The sequence below is a fragment of the Protopterus annectens genome, chromosome 2.part1 (assembly GCF_019279795.1).
Source record: "Protopterus annectens isolate FY-2018-M chromosome 2.part1, PAN1.0, whole genome shotgun sequence".
NCBI lineage: Eukaryota > Metazoa > Chordata > Ceratodontiformes > Protopteridae > Protopterus > Protopterus annectens.
Window position 1 is genome coordinate 1,006,521,694 of NC_056729.1, and position 25,448 is coordinate 1,006,547,141.

A 25,448-nucleotide genomic window follows, 5' to 3' on the forward strand; every position below is an offset into this window, starting at 1 on the left:
CACTTGAGTTTTAATATCCTTTACCAATCAATGATGCCTTAGATAGACTGGTGCTTTTAAATCTATTCAGTAATGACTGCATCACAAATTAAAATGTATTCTCTTTCTGTACCTATTATGTACAGTAATTTTTAGGAAACTAAACAAGGTCTTGACAAGCAAAGAACATAAGGAAGCATACATGCAGGCAGTATACAGAAATACAAGTGTACATATCATCATGCCAATGAAAAGTGCATGCGTGCATGTATGTGTGTGACTGAGAGAACAAGAAGACCCTAACAGAAACTCATACAGGCAAAGGAATGAAAGCCACGTTACACACAGAACAGAATGCAGTAAGGAAACCATCATGTGTGGTAGCAATGCCCACTGCTTCTATCCCTCTGTGTCCCCAGCACAGCATATGCCACACCCTACAATCCGAACTTTGCAGTGTTTCCCAATATATATCTGCCACCATGCAAATATCACCTGCATGCTAGGACTTTCAAGTGCTAGGCTTCTTTCTCACACTTTCATTCATCTGCACTCTTCAATTATGTTTATAAACATTTCCTTCCTGGTCTTGTACACCAAACAAACACTGTCAGAATCAATGCACCCAATAAACACATATAAATAATATAATGAAATAACTATAAGAAAAATAACTCAGGGTAAAAGATATCCCCATGGTGAACAAGCACATACTCCCCTCACCATCAAGCCACTCTGTATGACCTCACCATCCTGCAGTTAAAATCCTATTCTCCAGCAACTGTACTATCAAAAAAAAAAAAGTAATGTCTACCTTCAAGACAGGTATTCATATTGACATTTAAAGCACACATTCATAGAATTTAATACACTCTTGTCTACAAACAATATTAACATTAGAACAACTTATTTTCCTATGGTTTTAGATACTCTCTCCACAGGTTACATTATGTGAACACAGTGTTCTCACTTGCTGTACATTATACCTTACATTTTGATGAAAAAAAAAAATGTTTGTGATGGGGAAAACAAACACTTTATTTACATGTGTTGTTCATCTAAGACAGTGACTCGTTCCAGTTATCCAGGAGAAACATTCTTTGTTATGTGCATTTAATATTTTTGCTTTGGAACTGTACAGTAGCTATATCTACGCCTTCTTCCTTCAATACTCTTTGTCTGTTCTATGTTAATAATGTCCAACTCTTTTTAAAAATACACATTATAGAAGAGCATGTCTCCCTTGTGCTTTCCTTTCTTTAACTCACATGTCACAATTTATCAATACCACAGGTGTCAAAGTTATCCTAACGACTTTTCAATACCTACTTTAGCATTTACAGGTTGCAGCTGTAAAAGATGCTTCCACACAGTATCCTTCTATTTACTTAATGTATCACCAGAATAAAACAAAAACAAAATTCTTACAGAAACGCAGCTGAATCAGTCCCAGTGTTAAAAGCAAACAGAACTTTAATGGAAAGGTAAGTGCTTTCGCAATTGTAATATCGGTTCATCAGACCACAACACCAAAGAACACATAGATGACTTAAATAATTCAATTATTTACAATAATTGTTCAATTAACCAATTAAATCAAAACAAAACATACCTGAAATAAACCATGAGGCAAAAGTTCACCTCCTAAGCCTTCTTGTTTTTAAAACCAGTTTTAAAGAAATAAAATCATTTAGACCATGACCCCTATGTGCACTAAGCCTAAAAATCCAACAAAGCTCTGTTCATTCTATTTCATTAATTACATCCCTCATTCTAATGTTCTCATGTACAATCTCCAGTCTTGAAAGAGGAAGCTATGTTCTTCTCCCTCACTGTTAATATGTTTTGCAAATGCACTATAATCTAAGCCCTAGCAGGCACAATAATAATGGTCCCTGACTCGTTCTGTCAACCACCTATTTGTCTTGCCTATGTAGAATACTGAACATATCCTACAGTGGGCCAAATACACAAGATTTTGTACTGCAGTCTGCTACTGCTCTCACATAAAAGGTCCTCCCATTATCAGGATGTTTAAATACCAATGATTCGTCTATGTAAGCACAAAAAGAACAGGTATTACAACATTTACTGCCTACCGTAGCCTCAGTGGTTCCTGATTTATAGCATGAAGAAAGGCTCATGACCATGGTGGGAAACCACATCAAGTTCAAGTAACTCAGAAAGAGAAAAAAAAAACGGACAAGCTTCAACAATACCAAGTAATTGTTCGAGCTTAGTATGCTTGAATTTAGCAGAGCCACTGATCATAGCTTCCAAATAGTAAAGTGCCATTACCTTCACCTCCTTCTCCTCCCCTCATCCTTCATATTAGCCACATGAACAGGTTTACTCTCTATTCTACTCACAATCACAACACTACACTAATCAGGCTGTCAGCAGTAATAAATGTAAATAAAACTATAGACAAAAAAGGAGAGATAAAGGAAGGAAAAAGAAGAGGAAGCAACAACACCATTCATAAACATCACATCCAACCTCCAAACTCTCACCAAATAATAAGAACACCTTAAAACAAGCAATACAAAGGATCAGACATATTCACATTCATAAATCAGAAATCCCACTATAAATAATCTACCCATACCCTAGTCAAAAAAAGTGAAGCATAATAATTAAAATAATACTCAAAATTGCAATAAAGATACTTAGATGTTAAAATGATGAAAGCAAACCAAACAAAACTAAATAAATCTCTGTAAGATTATTTGTTATATTAAAATTGATTTACTAGCTTTATAAGGGAGAAGTATAAGGAAACTTGAATGTATAGTAAGTATTGAAAAAATAATAGTAATAAAAGAGATAATCATGCTATGTTTATTTAACCAAAGAAAATATGTATGTAACACTTATGATAAATTATATATCAGTTGATAAAGTTAAATATTAAATTAAAGTAAGAATAAAAATATATTACCATAATGAAGAATGCATCCACATTTTCTTCTTTGCTTTTTAAGACTATTTAGAAAAAAATGGGTAAATTTTATCATGAAAAATATAATTATATTTGCATATTGAGTTTAAAATGACACTAAGCAAGATAGCTCAAAAGTCATTTTTCTATTAATTTCTTTTTTTATTAACTTTTTGGGAAAAAAACTGGAAGCTCTAACGATTGTTGTAAGCAGAAACTAGAACAAACTTTAGGGACAAAGGAAGGATTTGGCCTGAGGGATACTCTGTCTTTGTGAAAAACCAAGTATGGGGGTTTTACTGACAAAGCCTGAAGCTCTGAAACTCTTCTGGCAGAAGTAATCACCACCAGAAAGGCTGTCTTCCATGATAGAAACTTTAGATCACATGTAGCTGCCGGTTCAAAGGGGAAAGAAGTCAAGGCGTGTAACACTATATCGAGATCCCATGGAGGTGCAGGATGGGAAATCGGAGGTCTTAATAGAGTAGCACCTTTCAAGAAGGTCTTACACAATCTGTTGCTCATTAAAGGTGGGTCTATGGATTCGTGAAAATTAGACATTGCTGCCAATTGTACCTTGATGGTAGAAACTGAAGAGCCTTGATTGAAAAGAGAAGTCAAAAATTTTAGTACTTCTGCCACGGGAACAGAAATGGGGTCCAGGCCCCGGAGTTGAGCCCAAATAGCAAATCTTTTCCATTTGCTAGAATACAGTTTCTTTGTAGCAGACTTATGGGCCGAAGATAATATGTGCACAACATCTGGATCCAATGTATGACTCCTGACTATCGTCGGAAGAGGAGGAGCCAAGCCGTCAATTTTAAGGTGTGTAGGGACTGGTGGAACAGTCCCGACTGATGAACCAGTAGGTCTGGGATCTGATCCAGGAACCATGGACCTTCCAGAGCATGTTTCCGAAGATAGGGGAACCACACTTGATGAGGCCAGTAAGGAGCAATTAAGATCATTTTGCTCACCAAGAGAGATGCCTTTTGAATCACCTTGGGAAGGAGAGGAACTGGAGGGAAGGCATAAAGCAAGCCGGTGGGCCAAGGACGGACTAGTGCGTCCATGGAGCTCTTCCCCGGAGCCGGGGTTAGGGAGAAGAATTCTTTGCACTTTGCATTCAGAGGAGTCACGAAGAGGTCGCAACACGGAACTCCCCATTTGCTGAAAATCTGACTTGCAATTGTCATATTCAGTGACCATTCGTGAGGAGAGAGGATGGTTCTGCTCAATCTGTCGGCTATCACATTGGACTTGCCCGGTATGTGAGTAGCCACTAGGAAGCGTTTGGTCGAGACTGCCCATTCCCAAACTCTCATGGCTTCTCTGCAAAGAGGATAGGATCTGGTCCCTCCCTGTTTGTTCAGGTACTAGACAACTGACATGTTGTCTGAGTGAACAGCAATTACGCCCTGAGGGAGATAATCGTGAAGGGCTTGAAGGGACAGAAGTACTGCCCTCATTTCTAAGATGTTGATATGAAGTAAAGTCTCTTCCGGGTGCCATTTGCCTTGGACTGACCTGCCCAGGGAATGCCCCCCCCCACCCCATCTGGGAGGCGTCCATGGTCAAATTGGCCACCGGAGAAGGTAGAACAAAGGGTCGTCCCTGATCCAAGTTGGAGGGCACTAGCCACCAGCGAAGGTCCCGTTTGCAAGATTCCGTGATCCATATGAGGTGACTGAGGGGGAGTTCTTGAAAGGACCACTGAGCTGAAAGAAGCCACTGGAGAATTCTCATGTGCAACCTTGCCAAGGGGACTAGAAGAACCGTGGCGGACATGGATCCCAATAGCTGCAGGACCATCCTGGCTGGAGCTTTGGGCCTGGGAAGTAAGGCTCGAACTTGAGTCTGTATAGTTTGTATTCTGTCTGTTGGTAGATAGACCCACATTTGGTTTGAGTCTATCTCTACCCCTATGAATCTTATGCGTTGAGATGGCAGCAACACAGACTTTGGCCAACTGAAGGTGATTCCAAGGGAACTGCCCAGTGATATAGTGGCTTGGAGGCTCTGCAGTAGTAGATGTCTGGAGGTGGCAGTTAGGAGCCAGTCGTCTAGATATGGAAACACCTGGAATCCTAGACTTTTCAGGTGAGCAGTCACGACTGCCAAACACTTGGTGAACACCCTGGGGGCTGTGGTGAGACCAAAGGGCAGCGCACGGAACTGAAAATGACTGCCTCCTAGGCTGAAGCGCAGATGTCTCCTGGAAGCTTGATGTACCATGATATGATAATAAGCGTCCTTGAGATCTATGGAGCACATCCAAACACCCTTCTCCAGCAATGGGAGAATGGTTTGTAGGGTGACCATTCGGAACTTGGACTTTCTGACTGAATGGTTTAGGATGCTGAGGTCCAAAATGGGCCTCAAGTCCCCGGTCTTTTTTGGCACCAAAAAGAATCTTGAGTAAGTCCCTAATCCAATCTGGTCTGTGGGGACCGGTTGGATGACTCCTTTTTGCAGCAGCTTTAAAACTTCTGAGGCTGCAGTATCCCGCTGACTGGGTGGTGGGTCCGGGATTTTTTTGGACTGAAAGGGGGGATGAGAGAATAGGATGGAGTAACCTCCAGCGATAATTCGAAGCACCCATCGGTCCTGAGTGATACCTTCCCAGGCTTTTAGGTGCTTCGAGAAACGACCCCCGACTGGCTCCAGAGCAGCCCAGCCGGGCATTCCCTCAGGGACTATGAAAGGCTGAAGAGCCACGAAAGGACTCGCGGTCTCCAGTGTTGCGAGGGCCTCTGCCGCCTCTGGGATGGCATCTTCCAGAAGAATTTCCCCCTCCTCTGCCTCTGGAAGGGGAATCCTCCTGCTGAGAGGGGTAAGGCTTCTGAGATCTCCGGCACCACATCTTCCCTCCTCTTTTAGCCTTGGGATAAGGCCGAAAGGGAGTGGAAAATTGTGCCCCTATGGCAGTCAGAGTCTTACCCTCCTGTTCACAGCGGGTTAGTGTGTCCTTTACCTTGGGTCCAAACAGGGAGGACCCATCAAAGGGGGCATCGGCAAAGGAAGACTTAAAGGCCTCCGCGAAATGACACAGGCGGAGCCAGGCTTGTCTCCGTAGAGCAATGCCTGTACCCGCCGCTCTACTCGCCCCTTCGGCCGCATAAGAAATGAGCCTCATGGACGAGTTTGAGATGGACGACATTGTAGCCAGCTGAGAGCCAACTGTCTGGGCCAGCTCCTCAGGCAGGTTACCCAAGAGGGTATCGGATAACTCTTTGATCAGATCCCTCTGAAATCTGGTAAAGTGCGTAAGGTAGTTCAAGGACCTCAATGTAAAGGCCGCTGAACTGAGGGTGCGCTTGCCGTACCGATCCATGCTCCTAGACTCCTTATTAGGAGGATGGACGGATGTCGAAGCCTCTGCTACGTCTTGCTGGGTAGCAGATGCCACCACCAAAGCATCTACAGCCACACCTTTAGTTAGAAACTCTTTTTCAGGGGGTGCCGAGAGGAACTTATTCGGATGAGCAGGCACCGGTTCCACAGAGTCTGGGTGTTCCCACGCCCTTCGACAGATCAAATACAAGAGCTCATCGAAGGGCGGAGACACCCAGGAGACGGAGGGCTGAGCCCCGAAGGCCTTCAGGAACACTGACTCATCAGCAGAGGGAGGTTTGGACTGCCAGCCGCCTCGTTGTTTTAGGACTTCCAGGATGTCTGCAAAGGAGACATCATCCGAGGACGACTTAGGGGACCCCTCTGCATCATCGAGATCAGTGTCTGATGTAAGAGACTCATCAGGGGAGTCAACGTGCTTCCTCTTGCTGGGGGGTTCTTCCGAAGAGGCTTCAGAAGGAAATCCAGGAGGGGGAGAAACCCCAGCGGGGGTAACCTGAGGCCCGGGGGCTCCGCTGTCTAAGGACAGGGGGACTGCCAAAGACCCAGTATCCATATGCAGGGAAGGCGCTGGGGAAACCGTGGAGGTAGCCAAGGAAGATTTGGCTAATGCACTCCTCATAGCCCTGAAGGTGGGACCACCAGAATCCTGGGAGGGTCCCACCTCCGTGGCCACGACAGTGGACGGCACTCCCGCCACCGATGCACCAAGAGAGAGACTTGGGACCGAAAGCATCAATCCCGAAGCCTCCCCCCCAGGGCCGAAGGAAGAAGTCCGTGTACTGAACTCCGACCCAAGAGCCGGAGTTGGAGCAAGGGCCGGGCCCGATGCTAAAACCTCCACCGGTTCCACCAGTGCTGGCTCCAATGGTGCCGAAGCTGTTGGAGGAGGAACCACAGTAGGGGAGTGGACCATCGGCTCCGAAGCCGAATGGGCTGGAGCCAAAACTAGCTTTTGGAACACCGGAGACTGGAAGAGTCTAAGGAGCACCCTGTCGATGTCCGAATCAGACATCTTGGATGATCTAGAGGATACCGATCGGGCCCGAACCGATTTCTCCATCGACTCCGAAGGGCTCAGGGACCGGCTCCGAATGGACTCTACCACTATCGGCTCCGAGGGAGATCTCAAGGTAATTTCCCTCGGTGCCGATAAGGACTTCGGCTCCGAAGGGGAAGAGTCTGAGCCGGTAACCCTTATCGGCTCCAATATCAGTGGAGCCGATGAGGGTGACCCACCTCTCGATGCCCCAGTCCTCGGCTCTGAAACCAGAGGGGTCGAGGCTGGAGGCATCGAGGCAGACCGTTCCGCCCTCAGCTCCGAAGTCCGTGGAGCCGATGGAGAAGTCTGCTTAGATTTTTTTGCAGTCGGTTCCAACTGACTGGTCGGAGCCGACGCTTTCTTCTTTTTAGAAGGAGAAGGAGAGGAAGATAAAGCCTCCTCGAAGGATGGCTTGATTAACCCTTTCAGGATTAATTTGTTCTTCCTCTCCTGGAGGACTCTTGATGAAAAGGCGTGACACACGCTACACGATTCTTGTAGGTGATTGGCGCCTAAGCAATAGACGCACGAGGAGTGGTCGTCCGTTATGGACATTTTGAAACCACACCTCATGCATTTCTTAAACCCGGAGGGTTTGTGTTCTTTAGACATAGCCAAAAAGTCAAACACAGTTGTCTACAACCAAAAAGAAGGGTTACAGCAAATAAAATATCCCTACTTTAATATTTTAAATTTTAAACTTTAAATAACATTTTTTTTTTTTTTTTTTTTTTTTAGAATACAGTAAAAGAAACAATTTTTACAGAAGAAGAGAGATAGAGAGGGTCAAGACCCTCTAACTTAAACGGGTACTTGACCCACACACAAAAAACCAAGGTAGTAGAAACAACAGGGGAAGGCCCCTCTAACTTAAACGGGAAACCTTCCCTGACAGGAAAAAACACGAAATCCTCTACCAAAACTACCAATACACACTCGTATAACAACAATAGCTGTTAAAACAGCTTTTGGATTTAAATCAAGCAAATTTCTGACAGGAAAAAGCCTAAATAAATAGTACTTAGCCCAGCCAAGTTGAGACCACGTCTAAGCTTTGTAAGCGGCAAACGAGATCTGGGGGATTAGTAGTGGTGCATCCTGGGATAAAGATAGCTCAGCCAATAAGAGGCCTCGCTCTATAGCATAAGCGTGCCGAGTCGGAGCCGAGGGATCGGCTCCGAGCCCATCAGTACAGAATGTAGGCGAGATAGGATCACATAACATCAGTGAGTTGCATTTCCAGTGCCAGGATTTCTGACATAACAGGGTCTATAGAGATCATTTCACCTGACAAATAATGTAAGAAATGGTTTTGGTACATGTGGGAGTGAATGGATTAGGACACAAAAAATGGTGGATATTCAGAGAGGCATATAAGAACTTCAGTGCAATGACAAATGCAAATAATTAGTCCTGAGTGAAGTCCTTCCTTCTTCAAGAATGATGACTAAGTACAAAGAAAAGATAATTGACTTCAACAATTGGTTAAATAGTTGAAGTCAATCCAGGGGGTCCAGTTTGTGTCAGCATGGGACAAGATGCCGGATAGTCCAATTTGCTTCACAAAGGAGGGCCTGTACCTCTCCTTCTAAGGCTTCTGCATACAGGCTAAATCCTTTGCTGCCCCTTTAGTATCATATTTTAGGCATAGTCCAGCTAATATATGTTCCAATATAACTAGCATATCAAAATCAATGCTGTTTCACATTATGGAGACTCTACTCCATGCCAGAAGTCTAAACAACATATTGCCTGATCGCATGGTTCTCCAGTATTTGGAATACATCCATATGTCTGTAATAACTGAAACATGGTTTAAATGTAAAAAGAGCACTCCCTCAGTACCTGGGTTTTATGCCTACCATGCTTTCAAGACCATTGGTAAATGTGGTGGCATCTCCACATTTGTTAAGGATCATATCACATCCATAGAGATTCCTAGAGATCCACTAACTGTACATCATGACCCTAAACAAGACCAACTATCACCTTATAGGATGCTACAGGAAACTACTTGTATCCTGTGAAAAGCATGTACTGGTTTTAAATGTACCCAATGAAATCCATATTAACAAGAGATTTTAACTACCCCTCAATAAACTGAAACATCTAAAACTCCAGTGTTGGGTATACACAGAAGTTCTTAGATTGCATAAACAAAAACTATCTAAAGCCACTACAGGACATAATATTCTTGATCTAGTCTTTACAGTTTTAGCCACTTCATGGAGTATTCCCCCTGCATCTCCAACCCATGTTAAATTGGACCATAAACTAGTGACTTTCACTGGCAAAATATCTAAAGCTCCTGTATCAAATATTTTGGAATTCAAGGATTTCAGACATGCTAAAATTTTCAAATTGTATGACAAAGTCTCTAAATTCATTCATGGCAACATCAACCCCAACTCTGCCACAGCAAGTAACTTCATAGAGTTCTATGCCCATGTAGATAATATGCATAGAGTTTGCTGTCATAGCTAGAACATAAAATAGTGAGAATTTCAAAAACAAGCCATCTTTGTGGTCCACCAATATAAATCAACTTTACAATAAAAGAAAAAAATCCTCCTTAGATTATATGGCAGATAAAAAACTGTAATATCAAGGTTAATATCAGAAATATTACTAAAATTTGAAAACTACTATTAGGTCTACTAAAGCAGGTAGGTTATCATTTAAAGCAGAAGGCAGTTATAAATCCTTTAGCTACATTAGGAAACTAAGGAACAATATGCAACATTGCTCTGAACTTATTCAAAAATGGCATCACATTTTCAGACCCAGTAGATGCTGCCAATATATTAGTAAGACCTCTATCCAAAGTCTGCATTTCCTTGAATTTATCACAACCCCTATCATCACAAAGGAATGTGCACTGAAGGTGCTAAGACCATAAAATACTTTTTCCATGGGACGTGGTTGTCAAATGATAACAATCTCTCATTTGACAACCACGTGGCCAAAGTGGTTAGAAAAACATTTTATATAGCCCACCTAATTCACATCTAGATCAGGGGAGGTCATCGTGCCTCTTTACTCATCCCTCATCAGGCCCATAATTGAGTACAATGCCCCTTTTGGGATGTACCTTACCAGACACCTGCAGCAACTGGAAAGACCCCAAAAGTACCTCACCAAGAGGATCAAAGGGCTCAAACAGATGCCATATGCTGCCCGGTTAAAGAAACTCCAGCTCTACTCAGTGGCATACCGCCTGCTCAGAGGCGATCTGTGCCTAACATATAAAGCCATGTCCAACCCGGAATTAATGGACATGCTGCACCTCAGAAAATCCAAATCCCATCGAGCTATGCGCTCGAGAGACTTGAACGTCAGCACTGAAATAAATAGGACATGCTGGAGGGGCAGATTCTTAACCCAGAGGCTCCCTTCACCCTGGAATAAAATCCCAGTCCAGGTTAGGCAGAGTCCCTCATTGACTCTCTTCAAGAGGAATCCTGATGAGTGGATGGGAGATTGTAGGTTTACCCCGGGTATCACTTCTGTGTCACTGTTAGACAGAGGCACAGTATACTAACCTTGAAAAAGGGCATAGCAAAATTAATTTAAAATGGGTGGCGAAAGCCAAACACACTCTGGCTAGGCTTATAAATGCCCTAGGGCAGAGAGCCCAGTATGAACCTATGAACCTATGAACCTGACAATATAACTGGTTGATTAATAAACATTCAGCTTTCTAAAGTGATACACTCTTGGAGGACACATGTTCTCCAAGAAGGTATTAATCTACCAGGAGAACCTGACATCATGTCTAGAGCTTCACTTTACCATATTAAGCCACTATGAAGGAAGGATAAAAAAATAAACAGTCAGTATGCTGGTTTTGACAATAAGAACTGTTTAGCAACTGGCAAATAAAGAATAAATTAAAAAATTGAAGCAAAAGAACAAAAAAGAAAAATCCTAACAGTAACAACAGTGATAGATACAAGGAAGTGTGTTTTACTTTTCCCCTACATTATTTATGGCATTTAGAAAGTCATGTTTATCAAGCATGGAAAAATAAATAAAAACAAAGCAAATACATTAAGGGGCACATGTGTGAGACTGAAAAGAGAGAGAGAGAAGGAGTTGCTGTGTGCCCTTACTTCTTAACTTCTTTGCTTAAGAATTCTGTGCAATGCCACCAATAATGAGGAGATACACACTCAGAATCAGGGAACTTTTTAAATAACACCCTAATTCACTTATAAAGTTAATACAGAAAACTGTTCTGCATCAAGATGCTTTCTGAACAATAAGGATTATCAAACTGTAATTTTTGGGTTTATAGACTAATTGTAGCCTTCAGACGTTTACTACAAAATTAAATATTTTCAAGGGACATGGCAAAAATATGAGGCAAAATCAGGAACATTATACATAATCAAGGATAACTGATAGGTATGTGGGATGGGGGAAAATATGTATTGCTTTGCACTGAATGCAATTTTCATTAATTTGATCAAATGAGACATCTGAGGTGTAGACAGTAAATACAGAGTTATTGTTTATTATTATTATTATTAGTTATTGCTTTCCACTCCACTAACTACCTTGATTATAGCAAGCTCAGATGCTCATAAGCCAATACTTATTATACAGCAGGAACTTCTTCTTGTAACATTTGTTAATGTCTATTATGTACTTCACAGATAAAGATTCTAGTTGTCTACTGATGTACTATGTTCTTAATCTGTAAATATGTTGTAAGTAATTGCTATGTAAATTGTTAATCGCTATGTAATCCAATGTAACTACTGTCTGTTTATTTTAACTGTGGAGCTTTTCTCCCCGGGCATCCCCTGAAAATGGACCTACGTCCAGTCGGACACTCCCGGTCAACAAATATAAATAAATAAATAGAGTTATTGCTGAGAACGTGTGTGTGTGTGTGTGTGTGTGTGTGTGTGTGTGTGTGTGTATTTCCATGTGAGTGCTATACATGTTAAATAATTACATAATCTATATATGTGTATTTTTGGATGTAAAATATGTCCTCCAACAGCAATTACATATTCTACAGCAACTATGAAATATTAGGCAAAGAAAGCATTTTACATAAAAAAATGTATGCATAAATAATAAAAGAAATACAAAGCAATTGAACAGATAAAACGATTTCTAAGTGCACTAATGCCCTTCACCTCTGGCGTCAGGCATCAAAACCCTTCTGAGCAGTCCATATTTTCCCAGTAATGACCATCCTGTTGGGCTTGTATAGTAAGCATGCACAGTCTCTTGTTAAGCTGTTCAATTGAAGTTTAGTTTTACATTTTGTCCCTGATGTTTGTCACATTGCATTACTGATGTCACTCCATAAGGGTGCTATTTCCACTGAACATGACAATTTTAGGACCTTAGGACCTTAAACATTTCCATTGCCTGATGGTAATGCATTGGAGGACCCCGATGTTGTGGGGTAGAGACCTGTGGTAGAGTGCGGATTGGCACCAACCAGCGCAGCTAGTCTTAAACCCACTAAAGAGCATCTTGGACAAGCTGAAGAAGTCTTTCCACTGCCTGCCTCACCACACCCTCAGTTAAATCCTGAAACATGTGGTCTGTTTGGCTTGCCAGGCAGCTCCATGTGAGGATGTCCCTGCACTGGCAGATGGTAAACATTCCCTGACCTGAGAGGACCATTGGGCTGCCCCCTAGGGATTCTGGACCTGTAGAAAAATTAACACAGATGGGAGAGAGAAAGAAAAAAAGAAAGACAAAGTAATGCATTGTTAAAGATAAGAAAAAGAAAGAGGAGGGGTAGAAAGACAAACAAGAAATGGAGACAATAAATTGACTCATAAAGTAATACATCAGTTCACTTTTCATTAGCAGTGATTTCTTATTTTTATTAAATCTTTATTCACAAAAAAAATATTCCTGGAACGGGTATTAGAAACCTATGAACAATCAGTATAATGACATCAAATGGTGACGATTTTTACATTTGCAGTCTGATACTAAAGACATAAGTTGGAGTAACATAAGGCATGTTAAGACATTTGAAATTCATTGCTGATAAGGACTGTGCAGCAGTTGTGTACTGAAAGCACATTACTTCTTGTATGTTTATGAATTACTTCTGGATTTATAGTTAGAAAACAAATTTAAAAATCAGTTGTTATTCAACACATTTCTTTAGGGAATGGCACTTTTTTATTTCAGAATTGTGTTTGCATCTCATGAGCATCTTCAGTCAGTCTCTTTAGGCATCTTTGTTCCTGTGTCTGATTATATTAAATGTCTTTTTCAGCTGCATATAGACGATTTAGAGGATGGTTGCTTACCTATCATAGATGTGTATTCAAATCTTTCTTAGATGATTACATTTATCAATCAGCAAAGCACAGAATTTATTCTTGTACTTGTATTGAATCTGTGTGTTTATTTCTGTATACATTTATAATGAATCTGTCTCCCTTATATGCTTGCATTGCTAACCAGAAACCAGCAAAGCACAGATTTTAATAGCATTTGTGCAAAAATCTATCTGTAATATTATATATTTCTTATTTACTGCAAGTTTAACTACAAGCATATCCTGACTTTCTTCAAACTGGTATGTTTGATGTTAATGTACGGCTTTTCTCTTTTGGTGATCAGTGCTTTCTTTATTTAACCTTTGCAAATGTTTCCATTGAAATTATTGCTTTGCACTATGCCTAGTATACCTTACCTGTATTTTTAAGTCAGATCATGTAAAGTTGTTGCAATCAACACACTTTTAAATTATGAAAGTAAGCCATTTACCAGTACATTTCTCACCAACCACTGTGGTGATCATTCAGTTGCTACTTTAACCTCCACCCTCATCCTCTCTGTCTCCCTGCCTAGGCTATGGTGGATAACCGAGGTCAGGCATCTTGTATATGTAGTTACTATTTTATTAATAAATAGACTGCGGCCTACACAAATCAAAGCACTTTTTAAAAAGCTGCCTGAATATAGTACAAATAGTTAATAAGCTAATACATACAGTATATGAAATTATATGGCAATTCAAATATGTTCTTAGCTGTTTGTTCATGGGTTCATCAATAAATACTAGGCTAGCTGCCCTTGTGAGCCACTTTAAGGCTAACCAGTTTCACTTTTTGTGCTTGAAATAACTAATCCCATTTGGTTATAGATTGGCCTTACCCATCTCATGGTCAATAATCATATATTACCCCTAATAAAAATAACTGGGATTATACCATAGATAATTTGAAGGGACCCAGGCTTGGGATAAAGCATTTAGGATTGCCTGTATCCATTAGTAATACAGGGGGCAGTCCTGGGTAAATTTCCTGTTTCCCATTTATAGATCTAAGTTGTGCTTGAATATGGACAGAGAACTTTGTTTTATGTGGATGGAGTCTGTTCCAGATAAGTGGTATCCCCTGGAAGATATACATGTCCCTCCAAACCATTTTGTTGATGTTGCAGGTTTAGATCCCTAAACTGAGTATTTCTGATGTCATTTGACTTCCTGATGTGCAGTAAATCCATCAGCAATGGGTTGGAGAATGCCTTGTATGAAAGGCATAGGTCACCTCTTACCAGTCTGTAGGATATTGAGTAAAGTGACAGGGCTTTGAGTTGTTCCATGTAGGACATGTTGTTTAGGCCTTGTATCATTTTATTAAGGTATCTCTGTGAGCATTACAGTTGTTGCATGTGTCTGGACAGATATATGCCAAGAAGGACATTTTATTCAATGATTGGCCTAATGAGGACTGACTAAAGAGAGACAATGGCATCCCCAGAGATAGACACAATCCCTTTGTTTATAAGCTGTGCAATATAAAAGGACTTTCTTACAACAATGGACACATGTTGGTCAAAAGTTAGGTCACTGTCCGCATAAGATTCCAAATCCCAAATAATGAGTCTACTCTTAGGGATGTATTGCCAATGTGGTAGTTCCCTGTGGTAGATGACTTCCCAAAGGATACTATAATTAATTTTTGGCACTTAGTTTCAGTCCATGATTTTGATACCAGTTGTTTATTTGAGTCAAACCTTCCCCCAGGATGGCTAAGTCATGTTTGGGATTCAGTAACTATTCCTAGTTTGCAGTCATCAGCAAACAAAGTCAGTCAGAACCCTTTGGTATTGGTTTTTACTTTAGAAAAGTAAATACCAAGCAGGAGAGGTCCCAGCACAGAACTTTGGGGAACTCTACTCTGACTGGTCTCTTTGTGGCGGTAACTTTCTCTGTTTTAATTATCTGCATCCTGTCTGTAAGCCAGTTGGCAATCCAGAAGGAGACATAGGGGTTTATTCCCAGTTATTTAGCTTTTCTACTGTACCCGAGTGGGTAATTGTGTCAAAAGTTTTGGCCAGGTCAAGGTATGCAGTGTGCACCATTCTGTCTTCATCCATTACTTTGGTGACTTTTCCAAAAAAACACCAAGTTGAGTAAGCATGACCTGCCCTTCATGAATCCAATCTGAGATGGGTCCAGTGTTTGGTGGTTCCTTATGTCCTAACTGATTAGTTGCATGATAAATCTTTCCATGGCTTTGCATATGAGGCTGGTCAGACTTATAGGTCTATAATTGCCTGCATCTCTGGAAGGTCCTCCCTTATGCAGGGGCATGACTGTAGCTGTTCTGCATTTGCTTGGTACAAAACCTGTTTGGGGATGAGGTTGAACAGTGTTGTTAGGGGTGTGGTTAAATTGTGCTTCATGCTATTTAAGTGCATCTAGGGATATTGTCAGGACCCATCAGTATAAGCATTTGTAAACAAAAGGATGTCTGCACATAAACATGCCATACATGAATACTGATGCATTTCTGATTACAGATATATTTATACTTAGTCATATCTTTGGATTACATATAGATACATATTTGCATTTACACATAAATTTCTTCATGCATTTAGCTGCATTTATGAAATGTTTATCTAGCATGTATCTGTAACTATTTTTGGTAAGATTCAAAAATAAAATGTTAAAATACTTGGTCTGCTCTGGTCTTCTTGTTCTCTCCTGGTCTACAAATTCAGCAACTTGTCAAGTCTGCACCTCTACAGGTCATCGCACCAGTGCCAGCACTGAGCACCCAGAGCAGGTTATTCCTGTTTACTATGATAGGTGCTCACCCAACTCTTGCCAGATGCCATCCTTTTTCCACTCCATGCTCAGTACTGATCTTTTTTCTTTCTTGTCGAGGTATGACTCCTGCAAGAGGTAGACCATGATTTTGCTCTTTTTATCAACAAGCTAAAAGCTCAACCACCTGCCTTCACAGGTGCAACCATTTTTCAAACTGCAGGCACCACAGTGAAGAATGTAAGTAAAGGGCTGTGGTTCAAAGTGTTGAAAGCACACCTTCTAGGGTGTGATGTCACCATAACCAGACCCAACTGCCACGTAAGGTCATTCGGTAAGGAACTGATATTATTGTCATATTTGATTTTACCAAACCGCTCTGTCATATAAATATTTTTTTGTTGTTTTTTTTAAGGAACTGTTTTACATTTTTTTTCTGTTATGGCAAATTAAATTTCATTTATTTAATCATTACTTATCAAAGACAGCTAGTGGTACTGGCTGCTAAGCTGAAGCCCCCCCCCCCCCTCCCCAGTTAAAATATTTTTTTATGTACTTTTTCTTTTATTACAAAGAGTAACATTAGTATTACTGCCACCATTACTGAGGTCAGAACTTCATGCATGCACAGAGTTCAGAGACCTGCTTAAAAAAGAAAGAAATCAGCTTACTCTGTTTGCTGAGCTGATCTCAAAACAGCCAAGCACTACACCTACTTCACACTAAGACTAAGGCAATCATGCATTATTACAGTTCTTCCTGCCTTCTGCCGAATGCAGTCATTAGTAAAAAGTGTTTAATTGTACTGTTGTATGAAGCAGTGAGAAGTCATTTCTGTTGAGTCAAGCTGCCTCAAGTGACTGGTTCAGACTGTGGTAGCCTGAGGGTGAAGGTAAAAGATAAAAGTCATGAATTACTTCTGAAGTATGAGCATGGGAGCCAGTGTTTTTAATGTTATTTATTTTTTAACTAGCTCTTTATGTGGCACATATCTAGTATGCAGTGTGTGTGTGTGTGTGTGTGTGTGTGTGTGTGTGTGTGTGTGTGTGTGTGTGTGTGTGTGTGCGTGCGTGCGTGTGTGCATGTTTGTTTTATGTGTATGCATTTGTGTGAGAGCCTAAATGCTCTAGGCTGTCCTTGATTTTATAGAATGTATCTGTTTTAGTCAAATAATTTGGTCTGTTCCTTGCAAAGTTTGGATCTTTCCTGGTTAATCAGTGAGGAATGCATTTGTTTCTAACTAATGACAGATACTAAGTTTCTGACAGATAAAAAGTATACTAAGGCAAAACCTGTTATTCTGGCAACTTTAAATTTGTGAGGGCAAGATATGTCCCTGTTTTTGGTCTTTTATCACTCATTATTTTTTAATATTCTGCTTGATTCTTGAGCTAAGTTGGGAGCTATATGGAAGAAGTGAGGGTTGCAGGTAGTGGATTGCAATCTGCATTCTGATAGCAGTAATCTAAGAAGGCACATTCCTGTTTGGCAGTCAATTTATGTATTTATTCATTCACTTGACCCTACTGTCATTTGGTCAGTTTAAGAGACATTATTCTGGGCTTGCAGAACTAGTGTGCATTTATGTGAAGCCATCTGGAACGCTTTACTGAGTCTGTTTTTTTAACACAGTCAGAAGTCTGAGCTGTGAACTGTGAATAAAGTTATTATAATTGATAGGTTTGGGGGTTGTCTGTGATGACCATGTTTGGGGGGGGGGGGTAGCAGTGTATGTAAAAAAATAAGTTGGCCATAACTGATTTTAACTTTAATGTCTTTAAGGTCATGCACTACTCATTTTATAAGCATGTCTGTCTAAGTATTACATCAGCAAATAATGTTTTTTTTTCCTTCAGGTCACTTGGTAAATAAATCTTCCTGTTGGTGTCACTATGTTCTAATAGAAATTACTGAATATTTTGAGGTGATAAAGTGTGTCACAGTATGCAAGATGGGCATGGATTAGGCATCACAATTATGCAACCTAAATGCTGTTGACTCCATTTTCCCTATTCTACACATAGGTAAACCTGAGCTATATAAGGATTGTTTGCACATTCCTAATGCCAGCTTGGTTCAGTGCCAGCCAGCACATCCACAGTTACCTGATGCCTAATTATGTGAATCTGTTGAGAAACGCACTCATGTTTTACATGAATTCATAGAAATAAGTGTAACTCAGCCTAATTTGCATACAACATGCATAATGGATCTACTTCAGAAGCTCAAAGCTTCAAAACTTCGAACTTCAAAAGGCCAAGAACATACGGTCAAAGTTTTGAAACTTTGAAAACATAATAAAAAAATAAAAACAAACAATTTTTGGGGTTTTTTTTTTTTACATTTTTACAGGGGGGGGCTTGCCCCCTGCACCCCCCGCACTCCCTGCTAAATAACTATGCCAACTCTAAGATTGCACTACAGTGAGGAAAATGGCAAATATGCTGTTCTGCACTGTATGGTGATATCCATTCAAAATATTTGAAGTTTCAAAACTTCGATCTTATGGTCTTGGCCTTTTGAAGTTCGAAGTTTTGAAACTTCAAGCTTCTGAAGGGGATCTGTACAAATGGGCATATTTTATCTGCATAAGTTTAATACTGTCATGTTTAATTGTTAGCACTGGACTTAGGTGGAGAGTGTTTTGGGAAAGTGCAAAATGTAATAACTAAGATAAAAATACCAATAAGGTTATACATTTTTGGGAAGCAATACATATTGAAGTTGTAGAACTAAACAACAGATAGATGGCTCCACAAGGAAATATGAAGTTTTATAAGCAGAGTTTAACATTCAGAATTTCATCATTACTCATTTAAAACAATTTCACATAAATGTGTTTAAAATGCTTTGTAATGATGTCATCAATTAATCATCCAGTAAAAAAAGTTAAAAAAAATATGTACACCTTTCAAATAAGGGACTTCACCAAATAAACATTAATGAAACTAATACCTAAAACATCATTAATTTAAAAAGCCATTGTAAATAATAAGTACATCATAATATATTAGCATTTGTCTTTAATATACAGTTAATTAACACATATTCATTAAATCCTGGGGGTTGGGTTCGGTTCAAAAGCAATTGCCAATATAACCCTCTACATCTGAAATTAATGTTCATGACAGATCTGTGGCTACATCTAAGGAAATGAACAGATGCAGTGCTTGCTCACAATATATATTTATCTTGGATACTGTTAATATTATGGTAATTTCTTATGAAAGAGTTATTGAATGTAAGAGAAAATGTAATTATTTGATAAGGGGGTTGTTTCCCTGATGAGTCGCATCACATGCTAGGCTTTCTAAGTTGGAAAGATGGAGCATACTTTGAGGAAAAGGATCTATCGGCACATACTTGCCATTAAAAGGATGACTTGACAAATGCTTTATCAAAACATTCTAAGGTTTATAGTATTTTTTATTAGTGAAAAGATGTAAACCTATTACCCGGTAAGGGGGTGATTGGAAAGAACATTTATGATTTATTATCAGTTCCCAAATATTTACTCACTCCTTCCTGCTCAAGTTCCTTTTAATATCACATTCCTGTCATAATACTGCAAGTTCCCTGCTTTAAATGTTGCTTTTGCACATTTATCAAAACCAAATGTCATTCTTATATCATCTGAAAAAGTTTTAAGCACTCGCAGTTATGCTTTTAACTCTTCATCTGATGAACTATACAGTTTTAAGTCATCCACAAAAAAAGTAATCTTTAAGCAAGTTTGTTTTCTGGGAACCATACTGTAACTAAGACCTAATCTGTTAAGTAAACAGCCTAATGGATTAAGGGCAAGACAAAACAATAGTGGTAACAAAGAATTACCTTGGAATACCCCCCTTTGAATTTTAATCCCTATGATAATAGTTTGCCCTTTGGCATGACTTAATTGCAAAGTGGTTTGCCATTGTTTCATAGTCACCGTAATATAACTGACAGATGTAGGATGTATGCATCTGTAAGCACTCCATTACCCATGAATGTGGGATGCTGTCAAATGCTTTTTTATAATCTGTCCATGGCATACTTAGGTTCTTCCCACTTTTGCAATTCTCTATTATGACTTTATTTAGCAACAAATGATCCTTTGTTCCATATGACTTTCTTTTGTTACCCTTTTGTTCTATTGCCATGATTGAATTTTCTTCTAAATGACTATAAATTCTGTCAGCATGAATTCCAGTATATAGTTTCTACATCATCAGAATGCAAGTTATTGGTCTGTAGTTTTTAGGATAGCTTACAGGTTCACTCTTAAGGAGGAGTATAATTTTTCCTGTTGTTAACCAGGTTGTTGTCTGTTTGGGATGTGCATATAAGCAGTTCTTACTCAAGACTAAATCTTCATGTAAAGATGTTAATACTTTTTGCCAGAAGTTAGGTACTGCATCTGGAACTGGGATTGTCCATTTAAATGACATCTGTTTTCTTAATTTTGTTTCGGTTTTTGCAGCTATTACTTCATCCCATGTCATATCCTGTACATTTAACTTCTTACTATTTCTTTTACTTCATCTGTCCTTTCAGCATCTTTGTTATCTTGTACAGCTTCATAAATATTTCTCTAAAATGTGTCTATTTTTTGGTGGTGTTTCTGTTCCTTTTACTTTGTTTCCCATTTCTTTATAAAACTTTTTGTGTCATCAATAAATTGCTTATTTTGTACTTTCCTTTATATTTATCTGCATATCTTCTAAGAGTTTCTGTCTATGCTGATATCTTCAGTTTATTATTTGTAATAGTGTATGATAGATCCTGGTCTGTTATGATGCTGTGCATTGCTTTTATTGTATCTATCTTTCTAAGTATTTTTGTTGATCTGTTCCCCCTTCTATACTCTTATAACAGTGACACTTGTTATCTTAATTGCGTTATAGTTTTCACTACTTGATACTTCCATGATAACATTTGATTTCTTCCCTTTCTTTCCCTTATTGCCCTGTATTTTTGGTAGGACTTTATCTGTTCTCAATTAGCTGCACAATAATATGTCCTATTTACTTCTGTTGCATCACATGAATTTATGTTTATAATCTTATTACCATGATCATCTGCTTTATCAGACTTATAACATTTTGGGTCTTACTGACTTTCTGTAATCTATTTCTATCATTGGTCTTAATATGTCTATCCATCTCTATTAAATCAAGCACCTCTTCCCTTAGATCATTTTCTTCCAATCTAAGAGCCCATTCTTTGCTCTCTGTTTCCTGCAGGCATTCTACAGGAAGTTCCAGAACATCTTCTCTGGCATCTTCTTTTCAACTGCATACTACATCATCTATCACTCTTTCGTATGCAAACTAATTGGCTTATAAATCCACAATAATGACTGCATTAGAGTTGCCACTATTTTCTGCTCCTTCCCTTGCTGTGCAACTCCAACTGAACTTTTTTCTACTGAAGGCTCCAGAGCATCTTCATGCAATAAGTGATCAATTGCTTCCTACTCAATTTGTTTCTCCTTAATTTTGGGACTCATTGTTCCATCATGCTATAACATTATCTGAGTTGGAATTTCTACATTAAATCCTTCACCTCACAGGTAATCCATAACTTCTGCTTCTATTTTTTTAATGTATCCATTACTAAGTCTCTTTTCTACTTTCCTCTTTGTTTTCTTATTTTTGTATTGTGAAATTTTCCATATCCGGATGGCTTTGCCTATATTTCTCTTAAAATATCTTTGGTGCTGCTTTGTTGTATCGCATAGTTTTGATTTCTCCTTTGCATAGCTATTGTACCATATTAAATCTCTTTTTCTTTCCCATATAAATATTTCTTCTTCAGATGTCACCCACTCCACCTGTTTCTCCATAATTTGGGGACTCATTGTTCCATCATGCAGTGAAATAAGTTGTGTTAGAATTTCTGCATTTAATCCTTCACTCTGCAGGTATTCCATACATTCAGCTTCTATTTGTTTAACTTCTACTTTACTAATCTTCTGTTCTATATTCCCCCTTTGTGTTCTTAGTTTTGTATTGAAAATTTTTTTCATATCTGGGTGCATTTGTCTGTATTTCTCTTCAAAAATCTTTGGAGCTGCCTTTTCAATATTGATTAGTTTGGCTTTCTCCTTTGCATAAATATTGCACCATATCAGATCTCTTTTTCTTTCCTGGGTCCATGTTTATTTTTATACTTTTAAAAAATCTCTGAGTTGTGTTCTTTATATTTTTGTACTTCTTCTGTTGCTTCATTTTCCAAGTAGCCTAAAGTGTCTTAGTCTATATAATGTTTTTCATGATTCTATTCTATTAATGAACACAAATTTGCAGTTGAAGCTTTTGACAGTTTTTATTTTGCAAGTACTTTTTCCTCTAATGTCTCTTTTAATCTTTTTGAATGTCTTCTATCTGGAAATTCTAGGTTTCTTGCATAATTGCAAAAATAAATAATTTTTTTCTTTATTCTCAACAGTCCACTCTATCATCTTTATGGCTCTTCTCCTTTCCTGTCAGTTTTTTGTGTTTTTTGCAGACTATTACTTCCTTCTGCAAAAAGGGGCCATCATCCCCCTGAGTCTGGTCTAACTCAATTGTAGTAATGTTTCTGTGTCTTGAATGTTCTACACTGTAATTTTTTCCAGTCCTATATCCAGTGCATACCAGGACTGGACACTTCTTTATCCTGGCACTTGTGCACCCAGCTGTCTTTTTTATTTTTGAACCTACCTTTGTCCATGATATATACTATATAAAATAAAGTCTATATATCAGTGTCATATTGGTGAGATTTTGTGAAAAGGTACTCACCAAGACTTAATGAGAAATTCAGTTCCAGCAATACTACTCTCCTTTTCTTACTGATTTTATCATCTCTCCATTCAGACCATTATTATCTCTCCATTCTTATAAGAGACTTATTGACTGCATGGGAAAATGTATTTGTTTGACAAATGTGGTTGTTTACCTGGTGAGTTACATCACATGCCAGGCTTTCTACTTTGGCAAGATGGAGCATACTCTGAGAAAAGGATCTATGAAGGTGTACTTGCCATTAAAATGATGAAGTGACAAATGCTTTATCAAAACACAGTAAGGTTTGTAGTAATTCTTAAAAAATGTGTATTTTTTATTTTAGAAAATGTGCAAACCTTTGACAGGGAGGTGATTGGGAAGAACATTTTTTTGATGTAGAGAGTCATATATATGAACTGAACAATGCTAAATACTCACATTGAGTACATATAATAGCAATTTACATTATATGGTATATGTTTACATTCCTATGCACGTTACTTTATTGCTTTCATGTGCAATTTACCCAAGTGCAATAACTTAGTAGTTTACTGCATTGCATTGCATTATATTGTATTGTTTATATTTTATTGTAGTGTATGCTCTTATTTATTCATGTTTATTATATTTGAATGCACCTTAGGTGGATTGTTAGAAATTTTGTTGTACTTGTACAATGACAATAAAGGAATCTTATCAATATATTGGCAATTACGTTTGAATGCAACCCATCCCCCAGGATTGAATGAACATGTGTTGATTAACTGTATCTTACAGAAAAAAAGCTAACAGATTATGATGTACATTTTTTACAATGTCTTTTTAAATTAATTATGTTTTAAGTTAAAACTATTAAGTGTTGTTATTATTGTTTATTAGGTCAAGTACTTTATTTTAAATAAGTATGTACTTTTTAATTCATTCATTAATTGGTGATGTCAGAAAATATTTTAAAAAACTGGTGTGAAATTATTTTAATTGAGTTCTGATGAAGTTCTGAATGTTAAAGAATGAAAACACTTAACTCTGTTTGCTTACTAAACTTAATATTTCCTGGTAGAGCCATCTGTCAGCTTTTTCAGTTTATGTTATGATCCACCCATTTTATGTTGATTTTTTTGAAAATATAGAACACATTACTGGAATTGTGTTTTTAAACAACTTTTTATTAACTTTAAAATAAAGATTTAGAAAATTATTTAAAGATAAATGGAACAAAAACATAACTATTTACAGATGTCCACAACAAAATGAAGAATAGAAAATTAAATCATTAAAACTTATCAAGTAAATCACTTAATTTTGACCAAAATCTAAATTGGTGAGTAATATTAGAAGTTCTTATTCTGGCAGTTGACAGGTCTTTCTTTTGTACAGACATTTTGCTAAATTAATGAATTTGGTGAAAGAAAGAGTAGTTTTACATTGCCAATATGTTGTGATTATTTTTCTTGCTATAGCTAAAATGGACCAAAGGAGAGGAAACAGCACCCTAGGAACAGATTCTGTAGCATTAAATAAGGTCAAGGAGTTAGAAATGATACAATTATCTGTCCACAAAGCCTGGGCAAAATGTCTAAATTCAATACAAAAAGGAGTTACTATTTTATAATCCAATATCACATGAAACCAATCAACATTACAGACTTCATTACACCTCCAGCAATTAATTCCCCATAGGTATGTATATATTAAAGCCACATTATGCGGAGTTAAAAAAAAAGCTTTGTGACAAAGCCTCCATGTATATATTTTCCAATAAAGAGAAGAAGTAGATTTTCTCACAGATTTAAGAATGAAGTATTTATCTTCATCAGAAAAGACATTCTCATTAGTCTTAGTTGAGTAATTCCAAAAGAATGAATCTGTGGAATCAAACTCTTCTCATATTATTTTATAAATTATTAATATATATGATTTCTTCTTTTTTTAAGTTATTATTGATTCTGAAAAACAACTCAAGTATCTTTGGAATATGCTTTGTTTGAAAATCCATGGAGATTTTGATTTTATCACTAACATGTTTTTTTGCAAGCTTGTATAGTCAACCAATTATTATTTTCTAAACAATGTCTTGCAGGAACATAATCTGTATTATGTGATTTATTTCTGATTAAGAATTGATGCTGAAAGATTCAATTTGTATCTCTAAGGTCTAGCATATTTTATATTAAAAATTCCCAAACAACCCACAGTATTTGATATAGGGAACAATAAAAACAATAAATATTTAAATATAATTAGAATTCATAAATCTTTTAAAATGTATAAGGTTGTAATCAGTGAAGGAAGAGGAATATTATTTTTTTCATTTCATTTATACATAAGTCT